The sequence below is a fragment of the Diadema antillarum genome, unplaced genomic scaffold (assembly GCF_040938485.1).
Source record: "Diadema antillarum isolate AM-2024a unplaced genomic scaffold, OU_Dant_1.0 seq00001977_RagTag, whole genome shotgun sequence".
NCBI classification, from domain to species: Eukaryota; Metazoa; Echinodermata; class Echinoidea; order Diadematoida; family Diadematidae; genus Diadema; species Diadema antillarum.
Window position 1 is genome coordinate 24,925 of NW_027272635.1, and position 13,474 is coordinate 38,398.

A 13,474-nucleotide genomic window follows, 5' to 3' on the forward strand; every position below is an offset into this window, starting at 1 on the left:
CTGACCATGATAATACGGCCCAGGCGTCTGAAGATCCCCGCACATCTCGAATGCAGCCAGCCTTTTCATATCGTCCATATCGTCCATGTTACACAACAGTAAAGGAAAGTTGAATACACGTAACATTCTACTATAGTCTGAGCTTGGTTGCAGTAGATATCTTCATTGATGTTAACACTTTACTCATTTGGGTAAACGTAGAGCCGTTCCAATTTTTCTCCTAATGCATGTAATGTTTCCCACCATTCTTCCCATCTTCATTAACATTTTGTGCTAAATATATGAATTCACTGACTTGTTCAAGGAGAGTGTTGCTGATAGAGATGTTTACCATGGTATTTCCATTGTTCGAGATATTACCATCGTTTTGGTCTCTTTCACATTCATGTCCAAGCCAAATGCCTTACTTTGGCGGTATATTACATCAACAATTGTTTTCAGGTCTTGTTCATTATCAGCTAGCAACACAGTATCAACAATATAAAGAAAATATTAAGGGAATTTCACAAAAATTCATATTTTAAGAAAATTACACATTCCATCAACTTGGTACAGACATATGTTAAGGGTAGCAATTATTCCCCTTGCTTTCTGAAAGCGTTGAGTATATAGTACTCTTTCATTATGCTAGAAATTTGATTTTTTTTTTGTGTGTGGAAGTCGCTTTATATTTTCTTTATAATCTATTGTTGTCAACACATGAAATCATAACATCTACTCATCCCGCGGTTTCACCACCAAAACTTTAAAAATTCATAACTTTTGTATCAATACAATTGTTTTTCGATTTTCCTCAAACTTTCACAAATGTGTCCTACTAATTTTGCTACTTTCACTCAATCTGCATTCTCTTTTAGTTTTGCTTTCCTATAAACCTATCGTGACCGTGCATCACAAAACGAACAAAAAACCGGACCCCTTGATACGTGAGGACTCAAAAAAGAGTGAAACGAGTAAACAAAGTCAATATATCAAGTTTTCATATCTTCTGAAAGCGTTACCCTTCTTCTACACATTTTTCTTAAGTTTGGGGTCACAAAATGCTTGGGAAAGTGCATTTTCAGCAGTTTTTCGACAACACTATTTTGTAGAGTAGTAAGATTAGGTATGTCTTAGAGGCCCCTTTTCTTGATAACCCTTTGCACACTCTTCACTTTCTAGTCTGATAACTTTTGAAGGGATAATGCTCCTGCTTTGAACGTTGGCATTCATCATGCACTGAATGTGTTAAAAGAGCAAGGTCAATCTCAGTTTAATCTGATAATTCCTTCATTGTTGTTGCTCCAGTGGTTTATATCATGTCTTTTTTTTTGTCCCATTCAACGCACAGGTATAGCACGGTTAACCACTTGAATAGACCCTGTACTTTAGAGCCTGTTTTCTCGCTCCATACTTTTCCAGAGTGTTTGTTTTCTTTCCAATATTTAGATATTTAGTCCACATCAATTGAGCTATACATCATTTTAAAGTGTAAAGTCTGCCCTATCAGTATCTGCCCCTTAACTACAACTCAAATCTATGTATGGCGACTTTCTGTTAGTTTTGTGATGCAGAGTCACCATTATATTATCGAATGAGGGAGGATCAGGTCGAAGAGAAAGGACGGTATCTATTTCACATTGTTTGTTTTGTTTGTTTGTTTGTTTTACGAGATTGACCTGACACAGAAAGAGTTTGTTTTCATGCTCGTAACATTTTACCATCTAAGTGGTACTCGGATACTGCACGAAAATTGAAATGGTACTTTTCTGATTTTTATTTTACTGTCATGGAAAACAATTGCTAATGCACTTTATTCACTTTAATCCTCTTCTTTATTTTTCACATGTTGCAGAAGCCATATGAGTTGAGCCACATCTGCAGATAAAATGGTTCGAATCATTAATTTCTTCGCGATGTGCATGTCCTTTCAGGAGAATTGCCATGACTAGATGCATTCACCTTGGGCGTGAGTGAATTCGCTATTTTCTGCACCATCTCGTTTTCCTATGATATGGAGTGTCGCAGTGTGAATCTCTCTATTAGGCGCTGTATATTCCTGAAAGAGAAAATTGATAATGTATTATATCATTTAAAATTCCATTTATTATCATTGAAGTTGTTATTCGCTTAATGGTGTTAGTCACGCACTACCGATCACATCTCATTTTACGGAGCACACCATAAGCGCAGTGAATCAGTATAGCAGCTGAAGACTCATTAAATTCATGGGCGTCTTGCCAAATTCGTGCATAGTCTTTCCACGGCAGTCGGTAGAAGCTTGTTGTATCAATGCTTTGAGGTATCGGTAGCATGGTCCCAACAAGCGCGAGTAGTTTGAAAAATCTTCAATGACAGCAAACACTTCAGTAGACCCTTTAATCAGTGTCTCTTTTTCTTTCTCTCTCTCTCTCCCTCTCTGAGATCATGTTAAAAAGTTTAAGAAAAGGTTTAAAAAGGAAATAAAAGGGGAAAAGGAGTTCTTATCAAACAAGCTTTGAAATGTGGAAAGATGCAAAATGAGACTGCAAAAAAGTGCATTATTTAGGAGGTTGTGGTAATGGTTACATGTATCAAAACAATGTCTTTCGGTCGAGCAAAGGTCGGACCCGTCATCTACTGCCATTCGAACAGCGACAGTACCACCAGGCCATCCATGGTTGCCGGCAGTGACACGATGAACTTGGAGCAAATAGGCCTACCCAAGTTCCGAACTTCCGATAGTAATCATCATCATTATCATCTTCTTCTGCTTTTTCTTCTTCTTCTTCTTCTGCTTCTTCTTTTGTAGAAGGGCATCCATTATGATATAGTTGAAGATCAGCACCCTGCAGAGCTATGTTGGCAGAACTGGCATAATTATGCTAATTTTGACGCTTCAGCATCTTACATTATGCTAGGCATAATTTCTCCGTTTTCAACATTATTCTAGTCCAATTGTTTGTTGTTGTTGTTGTTGTTGCTCGTTTGGCAGCTATGTTGTTGATGTTTTTAGTTTTGCCCGAAAGCTGATTGCGCCGTGCAAATGGAAGCACAGAATCTGAAAACCTTTTTTTTTTTTTTTTTTTGGCTTCGCAGGCTGCAAATGAGGACATTTTTTTTTCTTTTGCTTGCTTGTGAGGTGATTGGAAAGGGCAACTATAGAAACGGGTCAGGCGCCATAAGTGAGATCCTTGCTTGTCAGCCGATTTGGCAACACAATTAGCTGAATGGGAACCGATTCTAAAAACCTTATTGGAAACCATGAATTGGGCACCAAATTTTGTAGCAAAAAGTCTGGGAACTTTTGTTGTTGTTTGTTTAGGTTTTTTTCTTGTCAGCAGATTTATGGGCACCACAATTTTGGTTGATATGATGTGACATAACGTCACGGCTATTTAGTATTACCTCAGGCCCTCTTAAGCACAATCGCATTTTCACCCTGTTTACACTGCTGCAGAGTGATGTACATGCCGTCATGGCACTAAGGAACCTTCGAGGACAAATCCTATTTACATGTTAACAATATGTCGTGTGGTAACATGTACATGTAAAGTGCTGCTACAATAATTGACATGACTTGACGCTAGATTAGGGGTTTCCCAAAATTCCTTGTTAAAGGGGAAATCCAGTACAAATATAAGTTAGTCTGAAAAGAAAGAGTAAAATGTTACTAGCGCAACGGTATAATTTTGATCGAAATCGGATGAAAAATAGGGAAAGTTATGACATTTTTGAAGTTAGACTATTTTCATGACTTTTGGGGGAAATAGTTCTTGAACTGTCAATATAAGTATGCAATGGCAAAGTAAGCATTTCATTGCCTCACTACTTATCATATACACTGTATTGGTAATTTGTACTATTTTTTTAATTTTTGGAATTTCAAATTTTTCATTCAAAAGCAATATCCTCGAGGTTCAAATCCTCGTATATCTTACTGATCACTATTCTGAAGTTATTCAATTGGGAAGGGTCTAAGGGTCCAATTACCTCGGACCCTTCCCCTGTCCCTGGAGGAAGATAATAAACGGAAAGATGTTAACTCCGCAAATGCCATGGGTCGTCAGCAGCACACCAGGGATCACCAGTGTTTCGGCCATGTAAGTGCTGTACACCTCCTCCTGGCTGGCCGGTGCTGCGTTGGGATCCCCTTGACAGCACCCCCATGGCATCTCAAAAACAAAACAAAACAAAACAAAACCAAACAAAGCAAAACAACACAGAACAAAACAAAAAAGGAAAACGCTTGGCATCAATCACCTCTCCTCACTCCAGAAGAGAAACACACTCTCTTCACCCTTCCCAACTATCCATGCAGATCCTGTCTCCGCTGCCCCACAAATTCTCCTCATCCACCTTTCCCCGTCCCTACCAACTGCTCCCATCCCTCTGACCAACCTCCTTACCGATCGTCCAGCAAATTCCCTGCACCCCACCTGGACCACAATATGCACCTCCGCTCTCCACCCCCTTTCTCACACTCCTCTCTCAACTTAGCATACATATCTAACTTTTTTTTTTCCCGTTGCCTCATCCATCCTTGTCTCGAGCTCCCATGGCACAGTCAGCTCCACCATTGCTAACCTGTGCACAGACCTAGCCACCAGCACCATGTCCGGTCGCAGGGCAGTCACTATCACCTCCTCTGGCACTGTACTTTTCCCCCTCATCCACCCGCACTTCCTAATCGTTCCCCGCTGCGCGGCCGTTCCACGGTATAAGGGTCTATCTTGAGAAATTTTACTTCGGAGAAAAAAGGGTTTAAAGTGTGGTATATTTGTATGTCTGCCTCTTGTGTTTGTAAAGAGAATGACTTGTGAGTGTTATGTATTATAAAAATATATACATAAAAGAAATGTTTTAGAAAATTTCACCTGAAATGCTTAGTTTAGTCCAGTGTTATTACAAAATGTATACAAATAGACCGTTTTACCATGTAACTGCTATCGAAATCATTGACGGTAAAAATCGGCTGTCTTCAAGATGAGTATACCCTTTAATCATGTGAAACAAACGTCAAATGCCACTGTGCTCACACGCTAAAACGGTCTATGGAAACCTTACGTAAAACAAAGCCGAGATTACACGGTAAAACGGTCTAACTTCGAGATAGACCGTTTTAGCATGTGAAGTTGACGTTTAATAGCAACGCACTTTTACGGTAATGCAGCGCGCGCGGCAGCTGCAGCATGCATGCAACGCTAACGGTGCCGGCGCTTAACCTAGTGCTACATCGCTAGTTATAAAATGGGTTCAAGAATGTAGCCAATAGGAAGCGCTGAAATGAGACACACCTCCTTCCTTTACTTCAGTACAATTGCACTGCCTGTAATCGTATGGTAGATTGCCGATCGTCTGTGCGCGCGGCGGCTCCTTTGATGAATTGCATGCATACGCGCTGTCAATCCTGTAAACAACTTCTAGTTCGGGCTGCCGGCCGGCCGGCCTGTCTTCCCTTGTGCATAACATGTGTGGCGTACGTACGTATACTCTACTATACGTACACTTTGTACAGTACAGTAGACCAAGCGTTATGGGACCGGACGCGTACATGGAGTCACTTTGAAGAGCAAATCCAACGATTTAGCAGGTTAATTCTCACGCCGTTTTCAGAGTATGTTGTCTAGTAGGCCTATATGAGGAGTCTATATCAAGTCTTTAAGGTAAAGGGTGCATGTTTTATGTAAAATAAGTAAGTTTTCATGCGGGAACTTAAGTGTCCGGAAACCCAACCCCCCATTATACTTATACTGTATGTGCGGGACTTCCGCGAGTGCGACGTGCGTAAATGTTTGGGACGAACATCTTCGGACGTCTTGACCCACAAAGGTACGTGAAAAACGCTGAAAAATGATGTTAGTTTTCGAATTTTCGACCCATTTTATAAAACAAATGATGCACAGGATTATTTCGTGGCGTTAGTGGAGGCGTAGCTCACTCTCGGGTATTTACAATGTAGTGCAACATGCACTCGGCTTCGCCTCGTGCATGTTTCACAATTGTAAATACCCTCGAGTGCACCACGCCTACACTAACACACTCTATCCTGTGCATCATTTGTATACTAGCGGCTATAGCGCTAGCTACTACTGACTGCTGAACCAAACGAATATCACATCATCTGGACAATTTTCGACGTCAGTTCAGGCAGGGTTGCTTAGTTGAGCTCAGCTCGGATCCGCCTCCACCAGAGTGAGCACTAGCCGCACAGGGCCGGGGCTGGGCTGTTCCCTGCAGCTGCATACGTATACGTGCTGTGAACAGACTAACTGACTGTCAATGACTGAGGCCCGTGTTCTACTGTAGACCAAAGTTTAAACCAATTTCAGACTAACGTACGGTTTAGGTAGACCTGACGTTTAAATTGTATTCTGTTATTTAGTCTTTTTATGTTATTATTATTTAGTTTAGATTAAACCCGATTTAGAGTCTGCAGACTTGGGTCAAGCCACCATGGAGATGATTATTGATGGACCATGGTGTATTAGTAAATGGAATAATAAACTCTACCTCTCAGAGTAGCGGTAAATTTCGCTCCACAAATCAAATTACATATTTAATTGGCAGCGTGTCAGCCATATGAGTGGGACTTTCTTGGACTGTGTATAGTTTTACTGGTATAAGTGCACGCTGTATCTTTGCATGTCACGACTGTATAGGCCTTATTTTGTTAGTCCTAGCCCGACCAGTGTGTGGAGCACATCGCTGCATAACAGAATACGCATGGTAAGCGTAGAGCTATTCCTAGCTGCTGATAGCCAGCCAGCCGGCCATCGCGGCGGGCCGGTGGCAAACAGCGGCTGTTCGCTGGATGGGGCATGGCCGTCAATCGAATCGTGAATTTGGAATGGATTGATAAACCAAACGACCTTGAGGTAGGAAAGTAGGCCTGAATAAAAGCTCTTCTTCGAAGGCATGCACTTATTGAGCACCCGAAAGATTGTGGTTTGTTAACAACCCTGTCTCACATTAACAGTTAGTTTGTAAAGCTACATAGATTCTTCCACCCAACCAAAGTCGTTATATCGAGTATAGACTATAACGTTAGAGATCTAACGTTTGTAGACTAATCCTAGGATTGTAACGGTTAGTCATGCTGTTTTGTTATGTCCAAAACCGACAGAGATTCTCTTATAGTCAAGGCCTATATGATATCGACCTCATTTCTAGTCTCCTGACTACCTAGACCAGATCTACATTGAGTTCATCGTAATTTCATTATAGGTCTAACTCTAACGTTAAATGTTTCCAACAATGAAGTTTGGTCATAAGGCAGTTTAACATACGAGTAATCATGTAAAGTGAATTCCATTGCATTGCATCGGGCACGTATCCAGCAGCTGGGCTTATCTATCAGGCTTGCACTAAGTCGTTCTACGTACGGATCGATAGGACAGGCGTAGGCCTCATCCAATACTAGACTACCCAGTACTAGACTGCAATAGACTATTTTAAAAGTGCCGTTCTCTTTGTAGGTCTAACGTTAGAAAGCTAGCGTAAATAATCTACAATTATTTGTACTAGGTCTACTAGATTTCTACTAACTGTTAGTATTTATACACGAGTGTGGTCGGCTAGCTGTATCCAGCACGCTAGGCGTAGGTGTAATAGGTAACGCTGCCTCGGCCTTGTTCAGCCATCGTTAGACTCGAATTAAACTCGAAATAAACCTCCTCCTGGGCAGGTGTAATTTAAACCCGATCTAGACAAAAGCTAGGCTTTATAGCAGAATACAAATTAAACCTCACACCACAGTAGGTTTAAACTTTGTGTTTTAAACCATTTTAAACTCAAATTGCAGCTACTTAATAGAACGAAGACTGGTTAAAACTCAGTTAATTTTTTAGCAGAATACGTGCCTTATTAGTCGCTAGTCGATGATACTGTGTACAGTAGACTGTGCGTACTGATGATGGGAATATGAGTGGTAAGCCGATCCCAGGCGCCATGCGTGCGCGCGTGACAGCCGCGCGGCTTGAAAATCGGCTAACTTAATGAATCTAACTGAAGACACGCGACGCTTTGGGTAGGTCACGTTGTTACAAACGTGTTGCAATCGGCCAACTACGAGTTAGACGGCACGGTCACTGAAATTTTACGGTAAAACGGTCGAACTTCGAAGATAGACCGCTTTGCCGTGTAAGACATCGCCGATAGCACCGATCATTTATCTCTATCTTAGGACAGACAAAAATCAGAAATATCTAAAAAAACGAAACGTGTCTGAGACAAGCCGATGTCACCAATGGAAAGAGCACCTAGAATTAAGTAGATCCTGAAGTTGTCACAAAAAGTCACAATTTTCAAGATAGATCCTTTTACCGTGGAACGGCCACGTTGCTATTGACGTTTTGTCGCAAATTGTGCAATAATAACAACGATCATTAGATTCTCCCTAGCAACCCTTTTTGTGGTCTTAAATGAGACTATCAAAGAATCTACAGCTAGACATATCACTATAACTTCAACTTTAATATCCCTCCGCGCGCATGAACTTCGTGCGTGGAGAGTTCCTAACACAAATTCCTTAATGATATACATACGCGAAAAGATATAATCCAACTTTTACGTTTTAACGTGAGCAATACATAATACCAGAAAACCCGTTTGAAACTCCACGGATTCGCTTTCACAATACTATAATTTCGGAACGTTCTCCAATAGGGAGAGGTCTTTACAAAGACCGTCCAAAACGTTCAACGTATTCTCATTAAAGGGATCGTATAGTTTTAGTTGAGACCTAATTTCAGGTTTCTAACTTTTTTTTTGGTGAGATAATGACAAACCTTTTTTAACATATGAAAGAGCATGTAATTCGCGATGGGGAATTCAACGTTTATTTGATGAAAATTGGTTTTGAAATGGCTGAGATATCCAAAACAGAGCGATTGTTTTAAGTGTGGGACCCACACTTTATTACGATCGCTTTGTTTTACTTTGTTTTTGGATGTTTCAGTCATTCCAAACCCGATTTTCATCAAATAAACTTTGAATTCCTCTTAAAATGGTATGCTCTGTACTATTTCATAAGTGTTTTCTTGGTACGCATGTATCTCGCAAAAAGTTAAAAGCCCGATTCTCATTTTCACCAATACTGTACTATCCCTTACACTTTCCACACCGCGGACCATGCACCACGGACGCTACACTGAACGTTAATACAATTGAACAATGCACGGAACAATAGACGCTAATACGTAGTGCTAGTACAGCGTATACGGCGATGACCTTGACCTTGATCATACACAACCTTATTTCTCATTTACGGTTTTTTACTCTTTCTTAACTCTCTGACCATGGAAGCTTTGTTTGTTCCTTAAATGGTGCACAAATCATAAAAGCACGATTTCCGATATACCTTGGATTGTTGGACTTCTTCAGATTGTCCAAGAAACCCAAACTGTAAGCGTACTGCTGTGGCCAACTGCTGAGCAAACTGCTCTCTTGTGGAACGACTGACCGGAACTCTTTGCTAACAGTCTATAATTCAGACCCTACTTTTGAGACTCGTACTATATTGTATCACTCCATGACACTAACTCCTGCTATTGTCTGGTCCTTTGCCTTCCTCATCATCATCACTAGCCTTACACCTTGCCAGCTTTAAACTCCTCCACCACTGACGTCATTGGCGAATGCAACTTGCCTGATCTGCAAAAGAATGCCAGATCTGTAAGCATTCTTGGAACGCCTAACCACTTCCGGTAGTACGAGTTCATCTTCTGCTGCATCCTCTCAACCCTGGATACTGCCACCTCCGTGGTAGCAAGCCAAACTGCCAGCACCACACCTTCGCATTCTCAGGGATGAGCGTCCTGTCCACCCTCTTCAACCACTCCACCATTTTCTCATAGATCTGAACTCCTCGGTGCCTATCATTCAACTTTCCCTCATACCACCGCCCAAGGCTCTTTACCCCCTGCTCAGTGACCTGAGGGATATCTTCTCACCCAATCTGAAACTTCCTTGCGACCACCTTCCCCTTCCGCACTGACACTGAGGTGCGGCTCTTCTTGGCCTTAAACCTCATCCGTGTCCAGGCCATCAACTCCTCTAACCTATGGAGGCCATCCTCGACCTGGGTCTCGTTACCAGACACGATCGTGAGATCATCCATGGAAGCCCTAATCGAAGGCACAACCACATCTGCAGCCAGCATCAACCCTTCAGTTCTCGGGGCCACACACCGGGTTTACACTTCCATCCCAGGGACAAACAGCAGCGGCGAGACTGGACACCCCATGGGGATACCAATTTCTAGCGCTTGCCGTTCCTAATCCTAGTCCTAATCCGAATCCTAATCCTAATCCTGAACCTAATCCTAATCCTGAACCTAATCCTAACCATAACCCAAAACTCCTAACCCTAAGCCTAACCCTAATCATAGAACTCTTTTGACCCCAACCCTAATCTTTACTTTAACCTTACCACTAACCAGTGTTTGGCCGGGGAGGGGGGAAGGGTAATTGCCCTCTGGGAGTAATTACTCGGATGCGGCCTCTGGCATTTTGATGTAAATGGTGCGAGGTACCGAGGAGTGGGGGTGGAGGGTAATCGGCGGTAGTCACCATATCATATTATTACCTATACGAGGTAGTTTTGCGAGGTAATTGCAGTTGGTATTTTGCAGGGTCGTGGAGGACAGCGGGCGATATTCGTGCATATCCCGATTATCCGGGTCTCGCCAGTCACTTTACATGTAAACATTCCGGTCGACCACAAAGAGAAGACATTCAAGGACGTCGCTGTGTGTCTGTTAATAAATACACGCACCACAGAAGAACGCCGGTAAATCAACTCATACAAGGTCGGCCACTTCCAGCAGCACTACGCTTCCTACAGTGACTAGTCCATTTGTGCTCAATAACCGCACAGTGACCATCAGCTATTACAACTCTCCAAATTGAAACAGAAGCAAAAATAAAGTGTAAAAACGTTCAAATGTTTGAAGATGTTTGAACTACATGTATCCTGGAAGTTGGACTTGAATAATATACATGTACATTGATGAACAATTCTTTAATCATTCGACATGTTGGTGATGATCTACAGGTAGTCAAATGTGGCTTGATCTATATCATATTGTATAGCCGTATTCAGATATTTTCCTAGTGTACCTGGGGGATAGGTAATAACTATGATATTGACTGGCCTTGAGGGAGATACCAGATAAATATTGCCCCCACTGAAAGAATATTTTCTGGTATCTCCCTCGAGGCCAGTCAATATTATATTAGTACATACAATCACGATTACAAGCCCATGACCGAACGGGCTTAACCGTGGGGATTAGAAGAGAACCTTGGTGGAAGGTTTAGGATAGCAATTATTCCCCTTGCTTTCTGAAAGCGATTAGTCTAGCACTCTTCCATTATGCTAGAAATTTTAGTTTTTGTAGAATTCCCTTTATATTATCTTTATAATCTATTGTTGTTGACAGATGACGTCAAAACATCTAATGGTCTCCTCATCCAGCGGTTTCAACTTCAAAAATTTAAAAAGTCATAACTTTTACATCAATTGTTCGGTTTTCCTGAAACTTTCACAGATGCATTCTACTAATGTTGCTGCTTTCATTCAACCTACATTCTCTTTGGATTTTGGTTTTCTTTAAACCGATTGTGAAAGTGCATCACAAAACGAACAAAAAATCGGCCCCCTTGATTTTGCGTGAAGACTCAAAAAAGAGTGAAACGAGTCAACAAAGTCAATATATTAAGTTTTCATATCTTCTGGGATCAAAAAATGATTTGGAACGTGCATTTTCAGCATTTTTTTCTACAACACTTTTTTTTTTGGTAGAGTAGTGAGATTAGGTATGACTTTAGAGGCCCCTTTTCATTTTTTTATAACCCTTTGCATACTCTTCAATTTCAAGTCTGATCACTTTTGAAGGGATAATGCTACTGCTTTGAGCGTTGGCATTAATCATGGACCGAATGTGTTAAAAGAGCATGCTCAATTTTAATTTAATCTGATAATCCCTTCATTGTTGTTGCTCCAGGGATTTGTATCCTGTCCTTTTTGTCGCATTCATTGCTCAGCTTTAGCTATATCTATAGCACGGTTTGGTAAAGATCAACCAATTGAATAGATCATGTACGTAAGAGCCTCTTTTTTCGCTTCACACTTTTCCGGTGTGTGCTTTCTTTCTAGTATTTAGATCTTTAGTCCATATCAATTGAGCTACGCATCATTTTAAATCTGTAAAGAGTCTGCCCTTACAAAGTCTGCCCTTAAATTAAAATTTATGTATCGTTTTGTGATGCAGAGTGACTATTATTATTACACTATGAGGGAGGGTCAAGTAGAAGAGAAAGGACGGTATTTATTCTGCATTGCTTTTTTTTTACTTGTGGGACCTGACACAGAAAGAGTCTGTTTTCATGCTCGTAACATTTTACCATCTAAGTGGTACTCGGATACTGTACGAAAATTCAAATGGTGGTTTCTGTTTTGATTTTGCTGTCATGGGAAACAATTGCCAATTTATCTTACTCAGTTTATCCACTTCTTTATTTTTTCACATGTTTCAAAAACCATGTGAGTTTATTTATTAATTTATCAAGTCTTTTTTAAAAGTAGGGTAGTAACATTCAGTTCCACAAAGGCCTGATTTACAAGGGAGCTCTGCGTTGATATACATTGCATTACATATGCACACAATAAAAAAACAAGAACAAAACGAACATAGATATGATACATCTAAAGAACAGAGTTGAACCACATCGGCTGATAAAATTTTTTGAATCATCAATTTCCTCGCGATGTGCAAGTCACATCCCTGAAAGAGAAAAAATGATAATGCTTCATGAACATTTAGAATTAACTGAATTATCATTGATGTTATCATTCGATTGGTGTCAGTCACACACTACCGATCACTTCTCGTTTTACGGAGCGCACCATGAGCGCAGTGAATCAGTATAGCAGCTGAAAACTCATGAAATTCATGAACGTCATCCTGAATACTGCAATAGTTTTAACCCTCTATGAAAAAAAAAAGAAAATACAAAATTAGAAGCACACTTGCGGCTCCTACGGTAAAGTCATCATAACAAATACATGCTCATTCCGACAAGTATACTTTCGATGTACGTAAACATGCACCCCCCCCCCCCCGCAGGCATACAAAGCAAATAGTTAATTCCTTTGGGATGGACGTTGCAGTCATTTCCTGTAGTAGTGAGCCCCGTCAAATATGGGTTGCAAGCATTATCAATATTGAAGACTGCACCGTGCACTTGTTGCCGGAGCGATGTTTGAAAACCAATTTGTAAATGAATTGTATGCACGAAGATGGGGTGCCAAAACCCTGCATAGTCTTTCCACGGCAGTCTGTAGTAGCTGGTGGTATACACATGCTTTCAGGCATCGGTAACATGGTACCAACCCGCGCGACCCGTTTTAACCCGTTCCATACTAAATTCTGAAATCCCCATAGACTTAATACATAGGCCACCAGGTTCCCGTATTATAATAAGAAACCCTCGGAGACAACAAACACTTCAGC